The 19,274-nt window shown below is 40.0% G+C and overlaps 1 pseudogene; it reads left to right on the top strand.

Moving 5' to 3' along the window:
- Positions 1–17,424: 17,424 nt before the first annotated feature.
- Positions 17,425–17,630, top strand: LOC117285414 (annotated as a pseudogene).
- The last annotated feature ends 1,644 nt before the right edge of the window (positions 17,631–19,274 follow it).

Raw genomic sequence — 19,274 nt, 5'->3', positions numbered from 1 at the left:
AGGCTGTACTACTGACTGAAATAAGCAACAGCTTCATCAAAAATGTGGTAGAGAAATCCAAGGAACAAGGCAAAAATAATGGGTCTTACTAATATCTCAGATGTTTCTGGTAGTCTAGCAAGCTATGTACCAGCTCTAGAGAGTTGGGAGTGGGCCCTGCTATGTACTTATCCACAGGTGAACATGAGCCCTTGTAGAAGCAAAAAATGACAGCTGGGGTATATTTCACAACTACCTAAATTGTGAAGGTATTCTGATAACTAATAGAATCATCAACCAAAAATGAAACTCTTAAAGAGTTTAAGTATGACTTCCAATCAATTCTTGACTGTTAAGCTAAGATGACACAGGAGCAAAGTTCTCCTCCCAAAAAATGGCTTGAAGTTAAAAAGTACCTAGATATCAGTAGATATCAGTGGTCATACAATACACTTGAGAAATATTTAGCAGCACTAGTTCAGCCATGTCACTGAACAAGCGAACAGCTAACAACTATAGCAACAACAGCAGTACCCACTGGGATAAGGGAAATGAAAACATATAATGTGGCAATGTTTTGTCTACAAAGTCCAGTTTTACCAAAGAACATTACAAAAAAGGAAACAAAATATGAAAATTTGAACAATACCAAAAGGAAAAAATGAATGGATCCAGATGTTGACTTCAGCAGGTAAAGACTTCAAGCAGCTATTATAAGTATATCAAAAGGAATAAAGGAAACATATTTTTAAAAGTTACAAATAAAACAACAATGAATTATCAAATGTGAATTATTAACAAACTGATAGAAAATATAAAAAGAACAATATTGAAAATTCTGTAGTCCAAAGTCCGATAAATAACTGAAATAAAAAATATATTAGAGAGGCTCAATAGACTTGAGCTAGCAGAAGGAATAATCAGCAAATTTGAGAAATAGAGACCATACAAAATCTAAAACAAGTTAAAAATGAAGAAAATGAACAAAATCCCAGAGTCCTAGAAAAGCATTATCAGAGTACCAATATGTGTATAATGGGAGAAAAATAGAGAAAGAGACAGAAAATACAAACATATTAAAGAAAAAAGAAATAATGACTGCAACTTTTCAAAATGTATGAAAAGTACTAACCTATACATTCAAAACCACAATAATCTGCAGGTAGGATAAATATAAAAAGATCAACACATGCCCTGTTAAATCTAAAGAAAAAAAATTTTGATCCACGATAAGAATAAAACCTTAACTCTCATCAGAAATAATATAAGGTATAAAGCAATGGGATAATACATTTAACATGCTGGAAAAAATCATCAAATAATTCTGTATTACCCCTCTATGCACTGAATTACAGGTTCAAAGGAAGTGCCTCTAGTAACTATTTGCTTATTTCTTTCACACAAAAAAAGTTAATGAACTGAGGCTTATCTCCTGACTTTGAGAATTGTTCTTGATTCACTGTCTTGTTTTCTGGAACTTCCTATTCATCTCGCCAAATAGGAAGTGAGCTGCTTGAGGGCAAAGATCTCATCTTTCTTCTCTCTTGTGTCACCATGGCTGAAGACAACGCAGTATGGAGTAAACGTTTAGAGTTCATAGCTCTGACCTTAGTTGTTCTGCTTCTTCTACCATCCCATCTGCAAGTCAAATGAGGATGTCTGGGGTCTGCAGATCCTGTCAGAAAGTATCTCTCTTTCCATGAAAATGAAACAACTCAAGGAAAATGTGTCAGGTAGCATTCTGATGTGATGTTGATATCAAGGTTTCATGTTCTAAACTGTTTTTTATATAAATCCTACTTCTCTTTGGGGAGTGAGTGGCTTGGATCCTGAAGCAATGGTGTAGTCTCCTTGGAACTGAATTTCACAGCTGCCTTGCAGAAAGTGTCATAGGTTGAAAATGGATCCCTCATTTTGAGGGACTGTGGTGTGTAGCTTCTCTAACACTCTGGAGTTGAAGTTCTTCTGGCTCTTTGCATCTTTTCCAAGAGCTATAACAATATTATCCAGTGGTTTCTGTCTTTTATGGTGAAGAATGGAGGATTTGTAATGAATGAGATGAGGGTTCCCTCTCCTCAGACACATAGTCATTCAAAAAAATTATTACCTATGACTTTGACTTTTCATTTGGCTTTTCGAAGTCAAAGAAATTCAAGTCAAGGAGCTAAGGGAGGAATCCAAATACTAGCAACTTTGTTTGTTTATTTGTTGTCTTCTAATGGCAACTTAGGTCATGCATGAGAAAAAAAAAATCAGACCATAGGAATTGGTTTATCATGACACTTAAGTTTGTTATTCTCTGACATTTAGCAAGTTAGTGTTTGCAGTCACTCTTTCTTCAGCCTAATGATGGAAATATCACCTAACCCGATGAGTATACAGGAAACCAAGTTCTCAGCTGTCCTCTTGTCCTGGGAATCCTTTGTCCCACGTGGTTCCATCTGTGATCTCCAGCACACACTGATGAAGGTCTCAGCACTTCCTCGAGTCCCTCCAAAGAATCTTCTGGAACAAGTCCCTTCAGAACCAATGTTAACTTCACTGAAGGTTTTATTAGATTAAGGTAGACGTTTATATGACATCATAACCTTTCTAACTTTCACCGTTTGCCTTTGTTCTCCTGAGAAACTTCAACTGAGATGTCCTATCATGATGGGGTCAAAGTGTCTTCTAACTTCCTCAGCAGAGAGACCAGGCTACCTGGCCCCTGTTACCATATTTTCTCCTTTGGAAGCTTGAAATTCTTTACCATGCTATTATTGTGCAAAAGTCATTCTCAGCCCTTTGGAGTTCTGGGACTAGTCCCTGCGGCATGAACCTTAGGGGACATAGAAAAGCAAACTTCAAAACAATAGGAATATATCCTAACAGGAAAGTATTTTATTATTGTAAAGAAAAATTAAAACTTCGCATAATATCAGGCCAATTGATTAAAATTCATATTCTACAGGGTTGCTAACATGCAACCTTGTGCAGGTTTTTTTACCTTGGTAAAATTTTAATTTTTCTATCTGTAAAGTGGGAATAAAAGAACGCACATCAAAATGTTCTAATGATTAAATGAGGTGATGCAAGAATAATGCATAGCACAGGGTCTGGCATAGAACCCCATAAAGTTCAAGAAACAGATCTGTTTCAGATAAAAACAACACTGAGATTCCACCTCACTCCAAAAAGAATGGCTGCTATGAAAAAAGCAATCAACAACAGATGCTGGCAAGATTGTGGGGAGGAAGGAACCCTTCTCCATTGTTGGTGGGAGTGAAGACTGGTGCAACTACTGTGGAAATCAGTATGGACATACCTCAGAAAACTAGGACTAGAGGGTCGCATTTGACCCAGCTATTCCCCTGCTGGGTATCTTCCAAAAAGAACTAAAAGAATTATACCACGGTGACATATACGCACTCACGTTTATAGCGGCACAGTTTGTAATAGCTGCAACTTGGAAACAGCCCTATTGGCCATGAGCTGGAGAATGGATAAAGAAATTGTGGTATTTAGGTTTTTCTTTTTTTATAAAGTGAAGTACTACTCAGCTGTGAAGAGAAACTAGAGACATTTATAGCTACACGGATGCACCCTGAGTGATACTCTTCTGTGAAATAAATAGGACACGTGTGTAAATACTGAATAGTTTCTCTGGTGTGAGAAACTGAAAATGTAAATAAGGATCAAAATGCATAATAGATAATGTGAAATAGGAAGCAAAGGTCTAAAGGGGAAAGGAAAGAAGGGAAAGGAAAAAATAGGAAAAAGGGAAAAAAATGAAAACAAAGTCTGAAATAGAAAGGGGTGGAGGAGTTGAAGGGAGGGCAGGGGAATGGGGAAAAAAATAACAACCAAGATTGTCATGTAAAGGTACAAATTTCTTATGATGAATGTCATATTGTATACCTAAATGTACCAGTAAACAATGAAAAAGAAAAAAAAGAAGCAGATCTCTAAAATTCTTGGTATACTGTAGATTTTAAAATAGTATTGTACATAGTGAAGTTGTAGAGATTTCAAGCATTGTTGAGGAAATGTTTTTTGTTTGGTTCTGTTTTCGGGGTTGGGGGGGAACATATCTATAAACATCAAATTGGAACTATCAATGAAAAAACAGTCCTGGGTAAATTTTAGAAATGGGAGCCTTTTTTTTTTTTTTAATCCATTAACCTTTCTACATTTTGAGGAATAAATTATCTGCCCCGTGGTATCCCCAGGACAAAGTAACACACTATGTTTTCTTACTAGGCAAGAGTCTGAGTTTCTGAATGACGTTTCAGCTTAACCAAGAGAATGTGCCCCCTGGTTTCCCCTTCATGAAAGGATTTTGGGCGCAGTTATCAACAGCAGCCTCACAGACACCGTCTCAGGATTTTGCTTCAGCAGCGGGAAGTCACCTAACACAATGCCGTTCAGGAAAGTCTCACATGCAGGGACGGAGTGAGCCAAGGCCAAGGTAGGTAATGCCCAGGTTTGGGCCATTATGGGGCCCAACCCATGGCGGCTGACGTCCCGCTTCAGCTTCTCTCTCCCTCCGACCACACCTTCTCTCACCCCTCTTCCATGTTCTTTGATCTGTAAAAGACATCCTGCCAGCTAAACTTCATCTCAGCATCTGCCTCCAGAGAAGCCTATGTCAATGTGTTGGGCAGACAGTTAGAGATTAGCCAGCCACGAGCACAAAAGGAGAGTCCAAAGTAGCAGCTTTGCCAGCTATGTGTAGTTAAGTAAAGAAACAGAGACCTCAATAAATGATTCATTTATAATCATTTCTTAGGTCTCAGAGCTGAAGACAAAAGGCCTCTATTTCTAGGACAAGGTCTATAGCTTGCCTGGTTGCCAAATCCTACAGACCAATGCTATCAGGTAAGGAACCAATCCTTAAAGACCCTCCCACCTTGATCTGATTTAGATTAAAAACTCATCTATCGTAAATTGCTTTTGTAAGTTTCTTACTTGAGTAAGGCCTCTTGGGAAACACTCAACATCTGAAAAGGACAAGGGGACATTTTATAATGCCAAAGTAGCTTCTGAGCAAAAAGTCCGTAAGCATCGTAATTACTCTTGTCCCCTGAACTCCAGGAGGAGCTCCTGTGTTCATGAAGAGATATCCCAGTTTGGTGCTGATGACTCCAAGGTGCTGCTGTCTTCTGTATCTACTTTCCAATAAATTCTATCTATTCTGCCTATACCTCTGTGCCTCAACTGAATTCTTTCATCAAGGGCTTGAAGGGACCAAGCAAGTTTGTGAAGAATTCTTTAAGGCATCAGGATCTAGCTTTCCAGGGACAAAAGGACCATATTACAACATTTATATTTAAAGGTCTTAGTTGGTATTATCTGAGGTTATAGAATTGGGTAACACTTCGTTCTACAGAGTTCCAATGAAAGTGACTAGGGCGGGGCAAAGCTGGCTGGAAAAGTAGGTGTGGTATATTTAGCTATATGAAGAATCCCAAGACAGGTGCGTAGAATACTTCCCAAGGCCCTGCCCATGGACTTCTCATACAAGAACTTGAGCAGGTATCCAGAAGGACCACCTAATCCTGACGGCAGTCTGAGAAGGAGGAAACACAAAAGGACCCTGATTCCCCGAGTTTTTCACTACTATGCTCTTTCACGGTGTATAGTCCATGCTTGCCCTTTGGGTGGGCTCTTTTTCGTACTTTTACTTGGCCCAAACTTGCTTTGCAGAGCCTCTCTGTTTTGTTGTTATTGCTGATGTTTTTTTACCTTTAATAAATGTAAGAATTTGCTATTGTTTGTTTTTGTTTTGACCGATTCTTTGCTCAGGACAGAAAGAACCTTGAAACTACCTCTGGAAGGAGACTCCAGCACTCCAAACCCAGTGACAAACTGAGCTAAGGTTGGTATTAATGAGAGAAAGGGGCTGAGAAAAGCAGAAACAAAAAACACAGGCAAATTGATCATTTCAAAGAAACATATCGTATAAGGTAAGGAACAAGGAGACAGAACAAAGTAGAAAAGTAACTGATGGGTGACGCCAGTTTGCTGCAGTTTATTGTGGAAAAAGGAAGTCAGAGGAAATTTCATGATGTGCCAACTGAATCTGGCTTGTTGGGGGAAATTCGGCTGTTTTCTGTCTGAGTTTTCAGACAGTTAGATAATAAGTAAGTTTCAGTTCAGTGGCAGAGAACTTTACCATGGACAGCGCCATTTTGGTTTCCAGTCCACTCTGTTGGTGCCCAGTGCAGAAGCTCAGCCTTCTATATTTATGTGACATACTATAGGAGAGCTACATCCATGACATTTGAAGGAGCACCTGGTAACACGCCGAGCACTGTGGAGTTTATAAAGGAAGTTTATATGTTCTTTTCTTCAAGGAATTGCCTAGGGAGACAACACACATATACACTAAGCCCCTGGGTTACTAAATAAGAATGCAATGTTACTTAGGCAGGAATACTGAAACATACATGATTATGTGTAAAAAGAGAATATGTACAGAAAACTAACAATTGGTCAGGCTACTTCAGGGAGTCGAGGTGGAATGGTGCTCAGTCCAGGGGTAGGGAAAGTTGAGATAAGTTCTCGCAAATGTAGTTTTAAAACATTTTGCTTTTTAGGAGGGAATAGCCAGGCTGGCCTTCTCTATTTGTGATGAACAAACAGATTACATTCAGCTGCCAATCCCATGAGTCCTTTCGGTCCTTCAGGAAATTGCAGACTGAGAGCTCACAAATCCCTGGACTGCAGCAGGATTGAGGAGGAAGGCTGGCTTTAACACAGCTGACCTAGCGGCTCAAAGGTCATCATGATGGAATGTGTTGGGCATGTTAAGGAGATTCTGGAAGGCTGTAGATAAGAAGGGTTGGCAAAGACAAAGTCTACGCTTAGTTACTACGTTGCAAAACTACCTCCCAGACAACTTCTCACTTGTAAGTGTCCAATGACAAGGCTAAAGTCAAATGAAATCCAAGGTCCTCTAAATACACACATAAGGGAGCAAGGCTAAGAGGCATTTACAGAATGGGCAAGTAAAGGGGCTGAGCACAGGCAGGAAAAAAGCACCCTTCCAGGCTTCCTTCCACATGCATTCATTCAATATCATTTATTTATAGCGCGCTGTATGGTAGGAATCATACGTTACCCTTAGAGCTCAGTAAGGTCTAATGGGAGACACAATAGAAAACATAAATCATCCGATAGTTACTATTTGTGATAAGACTATGTGAATAAATAGGGATTCGTGGGAGGCAGGCTCCCTGACACAAGGTAGTAGAGAGGACTTTGCAGAGGAGATGAATAAGTAGAAACATCAAAAGAATAAAAAGCCACCAGTTGGAAAGGTGGCAGTTGAAGTGGGAGAGTCACATTTTAGCAGGGAGAAGAGCACTGCAGGAGGAATCTGAGACAGCAGGTAGTACGACTCATCTGAAGTACTTCCGAGGAGGCCATGTAGCTAGAGCAGAGCAGGGGAGCGGCAGGTCACCTAAATCAGACTGAAAACGAGGTACGGAAGATCACTCAGACCACGGCCAGATGCTTGGATTGCAACTCAAGAGCAAAGAGAAGCTAGTTAAATTTTAACAATGGTCCAATTAAAGGTAAAAGCACATTTCTTCCCTGGGGTAGAAAAGAGCTGCTCATATAGGGCTTAACCAAATCCCTTGGAAGGCCAGCAATGGTGACATTTTCCTTGTCTCTGCCTCCTCTGTCTCCCTCTGTCTTTGTAGTGAACTCCAGCTCCAGAACTGAAGTGCAGAGCTTGCCATTATGCATGCATGCTGGTGAAACTGGTGACTCCCCAAGGGAAGTTTTGGGAAGATGCATGAGAGAAGAGATAGAGAGCATCAAGAAAAAAATATAGCTGTTGGTGCCAGATACATCATTTCATCTTCTTCTGCCTTGATTTATTTATCTTTATAGAAAAACAAGCACCATCCTACTTCTTTCCACTGTACAAGAAGGGTAAGGAGTGAAGAGGTTACACTGACTTAGAGGCACAGTGTTTTTAAAAAATAGAGCAAGTTCCCTCATCAGGTACAGGTATTAAACAACCAGACAGAGAGGTGAGAAGTTGTTAAGCACCATATCTAAAAGAAGATATGTGATTTTGCTCTTTTGAACTGTATACAGTTACACAAGTACAGAAAAATGTATTCTTGGTAGTAAGCTACACAGTTCCTCTTATGGAACAAACCATATTTCTTTTCTGTTTTTTGGTATTTTGGGTTTTTTGTTGTTGTTGTTGTTTTGTTTTGTTTTGTTTGTTTTTTGAGACAGACTCTCACTATGTAGTTGAGACTGACCTGGAACTCACTATGTAACCAAGGCTGGTTTCAAACTCACAGCGATCCTCCTGCCTCATCCTGCCGAGTGCTGGGATTACAGGCATGCACCACCCCACCTGGCCAAACAGTATTTCTTGATGAATTCTCCAAGAGACTCTCCTGGGGTCTTTGAGCAGCTGTAGAGAATGCATGGAATCTCTTCCAGAGCCCTCCAAGAAGCACAGAACCTCCTCCTCATCTCAGGAAGCTTCCTACAAGGAGGGAAAGAAAAGAAGGAAAGGTGAGAGAAAACGAAAGCACAGGACTGAGACACAGTAGTGGCACAAACCTTCGCAGGGCACTTGTGACTTCTCCCCTTGAGCCCTCAGTTCTTCATGAGGGTGATCACATTTATCCGATGTGAGTGCCGTGTTTCCCTGGATACACGCTGATAGTCATCAGTAGGAAGCAAGCCCCCAGAAACTTCCAAAAGTCTTAATGGGGCTGCAGCTTTCCTAAGAGTATGGCACAAGCCTTTCAACCTAAGATTGTTTTGTTCTCCAAAGGCCAAGGGTCCACTAATGTCAAGCTGGTTCTAGGGGAAAGCAAAAAACAAGATCATTACACAGTATTGGTAGATGAGCAGATATTGTCATGGAAATCGGCACATTTTTAAAGGCCATTTCCTTCAGAGCAGGTATCTCATGCAGATTATATCTAGTGATCCTCTTTCTCACGTCATTGTTTTCTTTGGCAAACTCTCCTTCCCTAGGCATGGAAGGTTGACTTCAGCTCAATTCCTTCTACAAGTTGTATAATTCCACTGCACACTGACCTAGAAGCATTTCTGTGCATTTTCTAAGAACCTTCAGAACATAGTGCAGCAGAGCTCATATAAGGAGCAACCCGCAATGAACTGACTGAGTTCAATGGTTGCAAGAATGGGGACTTCACGGCTTCTGCTGTGCAAGAAGCATTCAAAGGAGAAAGAAGTTTCTGAGGCAGCATTTTTGGATTTTATTTCAATGCAACATTTTCTTAATGTTAGAAAATTAAAGGAATAATTCTAGAATCAGGTTTTCTATGTTCCAATCCTTATTCTACCTCTTGGGATTGTGTGGCATTTTGCAAGTCTCTTCACCTCTTTGAGCAACAGCTTCCTCTGAATCCTAGTCAAAGGGTTGCTGTAAGGATGAACGTATGTGAGTCCTGAGTGAAACACCTGGCAATGCATTAACACTTGAAATATTTTTAGTCTTTATTTCTGCATTGTTTTCCATGTTGGAACTCTTTGCCATTGTTCCCAGAGCTGGAGTTGTATACAAACAAACAAACAAAAACATCACTTACATAATTTCCTTCTAAAGTAGCCTGAGCCAGACTTTAAAGGAGTTGAGTTTATGTTCAAAGTTATGCATGCAGTTGGCATCACTAATATTTATTTGAATTAACTCTTGCTTGTTGCAGTGATGTCATGAAAACTTAGGTTCAACTATCAATCGTCCGCTGAGATGAAAAGAAGGATCCTATTCAGATGAACTCTCTGATTGCTGGTAATGTCACGATGCATAGGATGACTTACGAGATCTTCATTATTCTTAATTCAAAGGTATGGTTAATATGAGAAGAAGGCAAGATCACGTGGCATATTTCACTCAGGAAGACTCAGCTCCGGTCTTCAATTCTTTTCTTACCTGATCATGATCATGAGACAGTAATTTAACCTCTCTGGGTCTTATTTCATTCATTAGTAACACAATACAATTATATGACATCGTTTAGGTCAATTTTTGTTTTCAGATATGTGGTAATTTGTAGAACATTTTTAAAAATTCAGAGAATGTTTTAGATCCAAATCTGCAATGGCAATGTATAGGGAAAAGTACAGGCCCAAAGCCAAAATCCAGTTCTGCCCCCTGTGTTTTCATTGTGACTAAATTCTTGACTTTATTCTCGACCAACCTTTGTTTCTTCATTATCTATCAAATAGCTGTAATGGTGTTATACTTCCCAAAACATTCCATGGGTTTGCAAAATATTGGATAAAACTCTTAAGTTTCTTCACTTCTCTCTGTCATCCTGGAGAGTTAAAATGCTCATGTGCGCTGTGACTGTTAGAAGGGAGAGTTTCTTTGCAGTCTTTCTAAAGCCCGTGGCTCTTCCTTTATAGAACTGTCAAAAAATTGGGGCCAGGCAACCAACAAATTCCTGTGTGACTCCAGCAGCTGTGGGTGCTATGATTTTAGAACTAAGAATGCAACAGCAATGGAAGAGAAGTGAATTTCAAACCTTGCCCAGCACAGCCTCTTCCAGCATCCACAGCGGAGCAGGGACTCACCCCCACACAGGGTTAAACTGCCTTCTTTCCACCCTGAATTCACAGCATGAGCTCCGAAGGCACCAGCCTTTCTTTTTATCCAGCCTATCTGTCTGTCTCTAATAGAAAGATGGGGGAGACTTTTACAGTATTGCAAAAATATGATAAGCTTCTGTTCCATGAGGCTTTTATAATTCAGGTAGAGGCAATCTGAAAAAATGGAAAAGTTGAAAAGGCTTCTTTGCAGAACCCTCTGGACAAAGAAGTTGGGTGCCCTTCACCTGGCTAATGCTGATAATTATACGTGAAGACCTCCCTTGCTCTGTTGGATGAGTTTATGTAGCTTTCAAAGAAATTCATTCCACAAGGCTTTGACAGGGTGTAAGAGACTGTCAGCCTCTGAAGCTGTTTGGCTTAAAATAAAAGACTCTAGAATCAGATATAAGGAGAAATACCTCCAGCAGATCTTCCCTAACAATAAAATTTGGAATTGTTTAGAATCACAGCCATGTTCCATGAAAAGTATTTTTCATCTGTTTGTCTGTCTGTCTGTCAATCTGTCTATCTATCTGTCTATCTATCTCGCTCTGGGTCTCAAACCCAGGGCTTCACCCATGTTACATAAATCCTCTCCCTCTGAGCTACACCCTCAATCCATGATTTAAAGTATTTTATATACAAATCAATATTTAAATTTTTCTTTATGATAAGTTTAACAATGAGGCAATTAAAACTGGGTAATTGAAACAGTGACAAATGAAGTAGAATCATAAGTATTAGATGTCAAAGGATTTCAGAGTCTATCTAGATTTGTTCTGCCTTTTCATTAAAAAGAAGAGAAAATCTCCCAAAAGACACAGTGACCTGTACAAGGTCACTCAGTAAATTAGAATCTAAACCCAGGTGAGAAATCCTTTCTCAAATCTCTGTACTCTTTTTAGAATAAGCAGGTCATGGATCTGTGCATTCTGTTTTTTTAAATATGACAAATTTTCCTTCTAGAATCCTCAGCTTGACTGTCCAGTGAGAACAGGCGCACTTACCTTTTCAAGCTGCTTAATACTGTGCCTTTAAAAATAATAGCGTCCTCAAGAATTTCTCATGACCACAGTAGCAATAGCACTTCAATAAAACACCACCTAGTGGTACTTTGGCACCAAGACGCGCTTTTTCTGTGTCTCCTTCTCAAAGTGAAATACCTTTCTTTGGTTCACATTTTAATCAATATCATTATCTCCCTGAGTGCTACACGATTAAAAATAACGCTGAAAATTGTCCTCCTTCCAGAACACAGCAGGGAAGATGACACCGCACGAAAGTAAGTTGGTTCACGAGTTTAGAAGGCATCTGAGGCCAAGCTGAAAGCCATGGGGCAGAAAGGCCTACTAGATCCTCCCTCCCAGTTTACCGTCACAGAAAACAAAAAGAACAGGAGTCAGGTGTGTGTGTTGCCACCTTTCAATGTCTTAGGCCATCCAAATAGAAATAGAAAGCCAATGATGCAGAGGTTGAACATTTTACTGTAAATAACCAACAAAGGGATTCTCAGTCAAAAAACATCAGAACTCATGGTCAGGACCAGCTCTCCTGGTGAATTCTTCATGGATCTAGATTTTTTTTTTCAGTTCTTTATATATTCTACATATCAGTGAAGAACAGCTTGCAAAAATTTTTCTCACTCTGTGGGTTGTGTCTGTACACTGTTGGTGATTTCTTTTGTTGTGCAAAAGCTTTTTAAAAAGATGAGATTCCAGTGATTGATTCTTTGTAATATTTCCCCTGCCATAAGGATTTTGTTCATAAAGTCTTTGCCTGCACCAATGTCTTCAAGATTTTTGCCTATTCTGTATTCCAGAAAGTTTAGTGTTTCTGTTTTAATAGTTAGATCGTTGATCCATTTTCGTTTTAATTTAGTGCATGGTGAGAGACATGGGTCTAGTTTTACAGTTTGGCATTCAGAAAGCCAGTTTTCCCGGCACCCTTCATGAAAGAAGCCATCTTTCTTTCAGTGAAGGTGTTTGGCCCCTTTGTTGAAGATAAGGTGGTTGAGTGTGTCTGGAGTTCTTTCTCCATCTTCTATTTTGTTCGACTGATCCTCAGGTCTGTTTTTTGTTTGTTTTGTTTGTTTGTTTGTTTGTTTGTTTGTTGTTTTGGGTTTTTTCCCAGTACCATGCTGTTTTTAATCACAGTAGCTTTATAGTATAACTTCAAGAAACTAGGACTAGAGTCTCTGTTTTACACAGCCGTCCCCCTTGCTATCTTCTTGAAAGAATTTAAAACATCATGCAGCATTAACACACTCATACCCATATTCATAGCAGCACACTTGTGATAGCTACATCTTGGAAACAACCTAAAGGCCCATCAATGGATGAGTGGATAAAGAAGACATGGTTTTCTTTTATACAGTGGAGTACTACTCAGCCATAAAGAAGCATAAACTTGAGACACTTATAGCTAAATGAGTACGCCTAGACACCATATTCTTATGTGAAATAGATCGAACACATAGGAGTAAATACTACATTGTTTCTGTGGTATGAGAAACTGAAAGTGGAGAGAGGTGCCAAAATGTAGACTAGAAGTCAGGAAGGAGGAAGAAAATATGAAGGCGTACAAGAGAGGGGTGAGGGGGAAAGGAAGGAAGGGAAAAGAAAAAAAACAAGAAAAGAAAGATAAAATGGAAACAATGCTTTTGTAAACAGAAGGGGAACTGGGTAGAAGGAAAGGGAAAGGGAAGGGAACAGAAAAAGATGACTTGAGATATATCATACAGGTTCAAATTCTCTACGATGAATGTGATCAGTATGTATGTCTACATTGTACAAATAATTAATGATTATTGATTTTTAATTAATGATTTTTTTAAAAGGAACTGAAGTGAATCATGCTGAAGGGGAGAAGGTTTAGGAATCTCCCTTTGTCTTAGTTTGGGAGGCGTTGAGCTACACTGCACAATCACCAAAGGACTCTGACCATGCATGGGACAGTGTGGGACCATGGTGGACTTCAGAGTCCTCCGGCCCTGAGGCAAAGGAGCTAGGATTTGTTTTTGCTCTCCTCATACGATATGTGAAACTCAGGACCTTTGCCCTGTGATTATTTTCCCAGCTGTCTTTATTTTTTATTCCTTTAGACAGCCTCACTAAGTTGCTGAGTTACCAAGGCTGTGCTCGAACTTGCCAATCTCTTGCCTCAGCCTCCAAGAGTACTAGCATTACAGGCATGTGCCCAGCCTGGTACCCATTATGGCTCAGGGCTGCTCAGGGCCAGGAGAAGTGACTGACTTCACAGTAGTGGCTCTCTTTGAATGAAAAGAGAGCTAAGACAGCACCTCGGCTGAGAGCAGTTACCCTGGATACCTGAGTGTCTCAGCTGTGAAGGAGCCTGTGGACAGCTCACATCAGTACCCACTAGAGCTTCCTCCCTTTCTGTGCAGAACTAGCCAAGACGTCGCTCTTTCCATCCACCAGTGCTAAATAACCCTTAACCTGCAGTTTTGTTTATAGAAAAATTTTTCTCAAAACTCTGTTTTCTGTCTACATGCTTATACACACTTGCTTGATTATACACACACATACACACACACACACACACAATACTTGACATTTCTTCTGTCATATTTTAGGAACCTACATTATGATAAGATAGAAAACTTCTGTGTCCTTTCCTAATGTTTGTTACATAAATCCACCCTCAACTTGAGTCTCGAGTTCTCTGTACCTCATTTTTCATCTGTACAATGGGAGAAATAGTAGTTGTAGCTCTTCTCTGGAGTTATTATGGAGATTAAATAAATGAATGATTGTGAACTACCATAATTTGCAAATCTCAGTAAATAGTGTACCTTCATCAGGGAGAGAAAAGATGCATATACAAAATATATGTTAAATATTTAAATTTTAAAAAATACCTATTACAGGAAAAACATTGCCATGTGTGGCCCTCTGATGACTTCCTCTTAGACACACTGATCCTGTTGTTTTTGCCACTGTCTGGAGCAGTTCTGTACGTCATCTTCATGAGTAGCCTCCCGGAGTGCGATCAAGTCAGTGACTGCTGGTGCTCGGAGCCACCCACCGGAAATGCAGGCTTGCGGAAACACCATTCTGTGTCCTCACCCACCTTATTCACTGGGTCTGCACCCCATCCCGTGCATCTTCTGGCTCTTCCCAAAGGTGAAAATGACACAGAAAGTAAATGTTCTGAATTGACCGAGAGCAGTAAGGTGGCCCGGAAATCACAACTAAAGACACTCACGAAGGAGGATTACCAGAACTGCTGCAGACAGTGGCAAGAATGGGGGGACACATGTATTTGAAGAGAGGGGAATATTATGAGAGGGAATAATGACAGTATGGCTTTTACTGTGATCATTTTTAAAATGTAAACATTCACTGTATCACATCTCATGTATTATATGTCCTAGATGGCCTTTCCTGACTCCCAGTTCACTGCTGCTTTCTCTAACTGAATACTACGATCAACTCCAGATACGCTCTTGGAGATGAGGTTGAAGTGGAGAAAATATATAATTTCTATTAACTTTCACATAGGCACATCTGGGGTTTCCTCTTGAAACAGAAGACAGATTAACAAGGGAAAAGCGAGTTTAACAGTGCGTTCCATGTCTAGGTCTGTTCCCAGTTCTTTTGGCTCTGCACTGATGAGGAAGTGAGAATTACACATCAGTAGTTTGGTGGGAAAGATGGAAGGAAGGGTAGAAAGACCTTATGTCCATGCACATTTCTGTCCTGCCATCAGACAGAGGATGGGCAAGGAATCACCTGAATTTTATTTGCCTTCAGCTCAACAATCCTCAGTCCGTGGAAATATTTTTATTATCTTCAGAGACATGGGAAGGAGTTAGACTACATATTATTCTCCATCCTGGGGACAGATGAGGTACCAGAGGACCAGATACTGCCCTGAGAAGTCGCACAGGGATGCGGAGTGGGACCAAATGAATCAAAGAGGGACAGGACCTGTTCCTCTAGAGGACAGGTATGGGCAGACCCAGGTGGCTTCTGTTGCTTGATAAATTATGGCCCGAGGCTTTCTCTAATGATCATCAAGGAGACTCACTCGTATCATTCGGCAGTGGAATGGAAGGCCACAGTAGTGCCTTGAAACTGTCAGAAACTGAGGAAGGAGTCTCTCTTAGAACACCCTGTGGACCTTTGTATCATCTTCCCTCCAGCCTTGACTGTAGTGAGCTCTCAGCATGGACAGAAGGTGGAACAGAAAGGGAGATGCTGTGTATTGCTCAAGGCAGACTTTCCTGTGAAAGGGGAAAGAGACAGAGAGAAAGGTCATCATAATGCTAGATGATTCTATGTCCTGCAGCAGCTTGGCCCTTCTCCTGGCTTCCCTGCCAACAGCCTTAGGAAGCAGAAATGGCCACCCACATTCTTTAGCGAAGAAACTGGAGTGTACGAGAGATTTAAGGGATTTGCCTGAAGCTATACCTGTTAGGTGACGGAAGTGGGCTGCTTACCTATGTCTTCCCATCACAAAACAATGCTGTGACCTTTGTGAGTCAGACAGACCCAATTTTAAATTTAATTTAATGATATTATCATCTGAAGTCACTAAGCTGTATTCATTGGGGTCTTCAAAGACAAAAAGCTACCTACCCTCTGGTCACACAGAAGCTACAGGATAGCGGGAGAAAAAAGCAGCCTTTCAAGTAATGTAATGAAGTAGAAGGAAGGAGAGTCCTGGAGAATCCAGGGGAGAAACAGAAAGAAAAACTTTCTGCATCCCTCTTAGGTGCTGTTCACATTGCATTTTACAGGATTCCTCTCATTACGTGCCCCAAAAGGTATAATCATTGTCCTTATTTTATGGTTCAGGAGACAGACACCCAAAAATGATGAAAACTTTTTTTCCAAAGTATTTTACTTGCAGAAGGGCACACTGGATGAGGAATTTAGAATGTATAAAATTTTACAAATTGTATTACAGTGCTTCTGTCCTTCTACCATATCATGTACAAGTGTTACTACTTCTTGATTTATTTGTGTTTTTGTTTTTGTTTTTGTTTTGGTACCAGAGATCGAAGTTGGGTCCTTGTGCTTACAAGGCAGGTGGTGGAACCTCTGACCTAAATCGCCAGCCCTGTTACTACTTCTTTGAGTAAAAGAAAAGCTAGTCAGGAAAGAACAGAAGGATGAATAAAGGAAGGAAGGGAAGAAGAGGCTCTTGAGACGGGATTATAGAATGTATAAGATTTTGCAAGATAGAAGAAGGAAAGGAGGCAAATGTTTAAGCCAGTGTTATGAGAGCAAACTGTAAAGCCCTTCTGAGAAAGGTCTGAAGTATGGAGAATAGTGAAAGACTGAGAGACTACAAAGAGAGAGAAAAGGCTGATGGAGACAGATCAGGGAGAGTCTGGCTTGTCACTAAAGATCATATTTTGACACCAGCTACAAAGAGTGAAGATAGAATAATAATGAGATTTTATCATCCATAGCTTTTCACCATTCAGAAATACTTTCTCTAAAAAAAAGTCTACTAAGAATTCCTAACAGTACTCTCCTCTCCCTGGCTAACTGCAAAGTTACTATGTCTAACTAAATATATGAATTTCTACATTCTCATGAGTATCTTTCTCATCAAATTCATTTTATTCTTTCCTTGGTGCCATTCTCTGCCTTATTGTTTTTTAATTGTAACTTTATTCTAAGCTTGAACGTTCTGTGGATAATGTAATGGCAGAAACATATTGATCTGGGGCTCTCCTAAATAGGATCTTACAGTAAGGTGAGATGTTAAGAAACCTTGACTAGTTCCTTCAGTTTAGAATAAAGCCTAGAGAGGGAAAGGGATGCTCTCAAGTTCACTCAAGAATCACAGTCCAGGCTGGTGAGAACTAGAGCAGATTTCAGAAGTTAATCTGCAAAGACTATACTTTCAGGGATCATTTATATAGTTCATTACTAGAGAAATTCTTCTGATTGTGTAGAATTCTGGAAACCATGAGAACAAGCATGGTGCTTTCTCCTGAGGATGAATCTGCACTTGGTGTTGCTTTGCTGTGACTCCCTTGTATCATTGATGATCATAAAACAAAACAAAAAAATGAATCTGTAAATTGCCTTTGAGGCCTGGATTATATTCAAATGATATGCTTCTAACTTCCTTCTTAATCAGGCAGTTTTTCCCATTCCTACTTAGTTGTCTTACACTTATGATTTTCAACATAACCTTTGTCATGGTTTAGTCTCAAAGGGCTTCATGTTCACCAAGTGCAGCCAATATCTAAATTCCACTCCCTATTCAATAGTATAAAAATGGACCCAAGTTAAGGGCCCATAATAATAATAAATCCTTCTTCTCCCATCTTTTCATCACAATATGCAGCTATTCATCACCACTCTCCTCCATATTTCCTCCTCTGCCCTTCAAGATATTTCCCTTTTTTTCCTCTCTTCTATTGCCTTCAGTCCTAGCTCTGTATTTCACAGATGGTCTTAGCATGTCTCAGTAAGAAGCATTCCTTTTAGGAGAAGGAGAATTGATTAGGCAATGTGAATGTTCTCATTTTGGTGGGCCCTGCGGCTCTGTGTCAAGTCCCTTCTACTTCCTACTTATCCTGTTAACACGATGTAACAGAACCTCAGAATCACTCGGTCACTCTTCCTGCATAACAGTACTCTTTATATTTGATTAAAGTTCATAAACCGGTATCCACTAATTTTTCTGCCCTTCACACTACCCATGCTTACAATGAAGTCATTTAATCTCTCCTTATGCAGCATATGTTGTGAGAGTCCTGTGGAAAAGCAATGAAAGAATAGACTTTGGAATTATTGTTATTAATTAAATATTCAAATATAAATTGAGCCAGGCACTATTCTAGATGCTGTGAATAAAGTAAATGCTAAATAAAATACTTGAAAAGATTACTTTATGGTTGGGATGAATGACACTAAATGAATAAATACACACAAGATGTCAGAAAGTGATAAAACTCAAAAAAAGTAAGAGTTCGTAGGAGTGACTTAAACTTGTGTTAGCAGTATAGGAACATCTACGGAAGATGGGACGTTGGCGATGGAATCTAACTAACCCAAAAGAGACAAGTGTGTGACAGACTGGATATCCAGTGCAAAGACCTCGACATGGTAGCAGCTTGGCATGTTCAAAGGGAAAGAAAAAGAGTCCTGGGGCTGGGGTGTTGTGACAGGAAAATGACAGTCATCTATTACCATACCGTGGAGAGGCCAGGAGCATTAGGGCAAGGAGAGAATATTTTACCCTTAGCCAGATGCTGTAGTTTGGATATATTCTCCAAGGGCCCCTGTGTTCAATACTTGGTCACCAGCTTGTGATACTCTTGGGAAGTGGAAATTTTAGAAGTGGGGTTTACTGCAAGGAAGTTAGGACACTGGGGATATGTGAAGGGGATATTGGAACTTGAGCCTCCTCTGCTTCCTCTCTGCATTAGTCAGCTTTCCTTTTGCTGAAACACAATACACAACACCCACAACTTAAAGGAGGAAAGGTTTAAATTAGCTCATGATTTCAGGGGATTCGATACACATTCAAAAGTCTTCAAGGCAGAAACCTCACAACAAAAGGGCTTAATAGAGCAAATCTGCCTAGTGTATGATGGCCAGGGAGGAGAGCAGGGAAATGGCACCGGACAAAAACACACACAAAAAAAAAATCTATAGTACTTCAGTGTTAAGGTTTAGATAGCCTAGAATGTCTCTCAGAACTGTCATGCATGCTAAAGTGGGGCGTTT

This window comes from Fukomys damarensis, unplaced genomic scaffold, assembly GCF_012274545.1.
Source record: "Fukomys damarensis isolate Sample0158 unplaced genomic scaffold, DMR_v1.0_HiC HiC_scaffold_9, whole genome shotgun sequence".
In the NCBI taxonomy this organism is placed as follows: domain Eukaryota; kingdom Metazoa; phylum Chordata; class Mammalia; order Rodentia; family Bathyergidae; genus Fukomys; species Fukomys damarensis.
Note: the sequence above shows the minus strand (reverse complement) of the source record. Positions and strands in the feature narration are given on the sequence as shown.